Raw genomic sequence first — 3038 nt, 5'->3', positions numbered from 1 at the left:
AGAGAGAGAGAGAGAGAGAGAGAGAGAGAGAGAGAGAGAGAGAGAGACAAAACCAGTAATGTTGACCTCTGATTTAATACACACACCCTCACACTCACACTTTTCTGTAATTGAGGTGGCACCTCCTCAGAGACCTCTTCCTGGACTGCTCTGCTGCCCCCCCCCCCCCAACCCCCCCTTTTCCCCCTCCTCAGTATTTACAACTTTCTCCAGCTGCCTTTTCCCTGAATTCTTTGTTCGTGATTCCCACTCTCAATGTGGATGCAAAGTTCCAGGACGACAGAAAACGAGTTGGTCTTGTTCTAGTGAAGCAGTTGACCCGGCACGGACAGTGGAGTGGGTGGATGGATGGATGGATGGATGGATGGATGGATGGATGGATGAGGGGTGGGTGGATGATGGATGGATGAATGCATGCGTGCTGTCCCCGTCTGCGCTGCTGACTCTCTGGGGCCGCGCCTGGCCGCGGTGAGGACGCTGCGGGGCCGGGAGGCGGCGTGGGCGTCGCCGCAGGGAGGAGGCCGGCGCGTCCCTCCTCCGGGAGCGCAGCGGCGGCAGCCAGAGCAGCGCGCACTGCAGGGCCGAGTCCCCGCCCGGAGCCAGCGCCGCGCCCCGCGGCCCCCACGCACGGCGCGGCCCGGCGGGGGCGCAGGAGACCCGCGGCCGGGACAGGGGGCCGGTCCCCGGCACAAGAGGCCGCAGCAGCCCAGCGACATTCGCTCCGCGTGCCATCCCCGGGCCCGGCCCGCTCGGGACGCCTCTGCACTGCGCGGGTGAGTACCGCGCTCGGGGACGCGGGGCGGGATCGCGCCTCCCAGGGACCCTGTAGACACTAAAGGAGTGGAGACCCGGCCGCCGAAGGCAAAGCTAGTCTCAAGATCCCTTTGGGTCTCAGGGCCTCAGTTTCCCCCTCGTGTTCCAGGTGAGGGGGGTGAGGGGCACAGTGACTGAAGTTGACAACTCCAGTGCGCCGGACAAGTGCAGGACGCAGCAGGGTCTCTACGTTGGTTAGTTGCCTGGCCATGAAGGAGACTCGGATTCTACCCAAAAGGATCCCAGAGACAAGCTGATGCCCGAGGCTGGGTTGGTGGGGTGGCCGAAGAGCGAGGGCAATCCGCTGGAACTTGGGGCCCGTTGCCCAGCCTCCCCCCACGCGGATTTTCTTTTGAAAAGTCTTTATTATCCTGTAGCCCTTACTGATCCAGCTCAGGGCGCTCACGTTGGAGCTGAAACTTAACACAACTTTCCATCAGGACGCTTAGACTAGATTTCGTAGAAAGGGGAGAGCGCGCAGACTGGAGTTACTTTAGCCAGGCGGCTGTGGACTGGCCCTAGCTGCTTCAGTGCATTTCAAATAGCTCTCATGCTCAAGGAGATTAAGGAAGCGTGAGTGACTGGGAGAGGTATCCCATCGTTAAAGCCTCAAAGTGCCTTGCTCGGCAGTTAAATGCAAGATTTTCTTTGCAAGGTTCCTACGGGCCCCCAAAGCCATCCCAGGGCTCAGACTTGACAGCCCTCGCTCCTTGCCTGCGGAAAAAGCTAGGCAGATGCTACTGCCTATCCCTCCTCCCTCTTCCCGCCACCATCCGAAATGCTTCATAACTTTTAACGACTTTAAGAATATATAATATGTAACGCGATATTCTATATAAATATGTCATGTGAGGAATAGAAATCACTCCTGGTGGGAAGGTTTAACGAAGTGAGGGGAAGTACTAGGATTTACAAACACCAGGGAAGCATTTGAATTATGTCTGAGTCAGGGAGCTCCTGCCCCAAGGAAACTATAACTGGGGACAGTGGTTGCATTTGAAGCCGATTCTATTAATTCCACAAGCCCTTGATGCTCGGATGAAAGAATTTTCTATGATCAGAGCATGGGTCAGCTTAGGAGAGACACCAGCCCTCGGAGGTTAGACCCCAAAGTACGCAGTTGTCCATGGGGACCAAGGCTGGGACTTCTCAAAATAATCCGTATCAAAGGATCATTCTACAGTTTTACTAAAGAAATGCCCTCCCCTTCCCGCTTCTCTCCAGGATCTGTAAGCCCCTCAAGCCTAATATTTCCCTGTCTTTAGACATCTTCAGACCAGAAAGTTAATGGGCTATTTATGTAAGACATGATAATGTTCTGAATCTTGTTTGGGACTGAGCGTAATAATGAGTTTGAATTTGAAACTTGAAAGTTTGCAGTTGTAGGAAAAACAAAACAATGTATGGATAGATCTGAGAGGATCTGAGGTGGTGTGAGTGTGTGTGAGTGTGTGTGTGTGAGTGTGTTAAACTAGTTTTTCAGTCCCTATGCCCCTTTATATCTTCGTTCACAACTCGATAAACTGTTTTATCCTCAAAGAATTGCTATTTTCTTCCCGGGACTTGGAGCGCTTGTGTAATGCTGCACCCAAGTACATAAAAATAACCCATAAACACATAAATTGTTTTCCTAGTGTCAGATAACTAAACAATGTGAAGTAAAAATGTAAAGATGTGTGCCCTGATTGTTTTATAAAGACATCTATATTTCTTAAAGCGCTGTTTTAAATGACCTAAGTTCTAGCATCTTTTTGTGCCTTTTGTGTTGGGTTAAACATACCATAATGAGACATGATCTGCTGACCTGTTACGGGATTAGCATTTGGGATGGGGGATCACCCGTAGAACTGTGCCTCCAAAATACCGAAGCCTGCCGCTTTAAATCGTGTGTAAGAGATTTCGAGTCTTGTTCCAGATGGATAAATTGATAAAATGCTAGCTGCTGTGGAGAGTGGAAAAGACCACAGTAAAACATGTCCGCGGTGTAGCCGGCCACTTTCAGAATTGGGTTGAATATGCTGTGGAGGCTCTGGCAGTTTGAAAAACCATATACACAGTCCAGGCACGTTCACTTAAGATGTCTTTTGGTTCCCCCAAGACAAGACGACTCCATCCCTCACAAAGAAGAAACCATTTCCTTATTTTTTTTTCAGTTATTTTCCCAAAGATAATTTGTGCCGGGAGCAGGAGACCAGAACTAAGCAGCCAGGCATCCAACTGTCACC

The sequence above is a fragment of the Grammomys surdaster genome, unplaced genomic scaffold, assembly GCF_004785775.1.
Source record: "Grammomys surdaster isolate TR1022 unplaced genomic scaffold, NIH_TR_1.0 193, whole genome shotgun sequence".
Lineage (NCBI taxonomy): Eukaryota > Metazoa > Chordata > Mammalia > Rodentia > Muridae > Grammomys > Grammomys surdaster.
Note: the sequence above shows the minus strand (reverse complement) of the source record.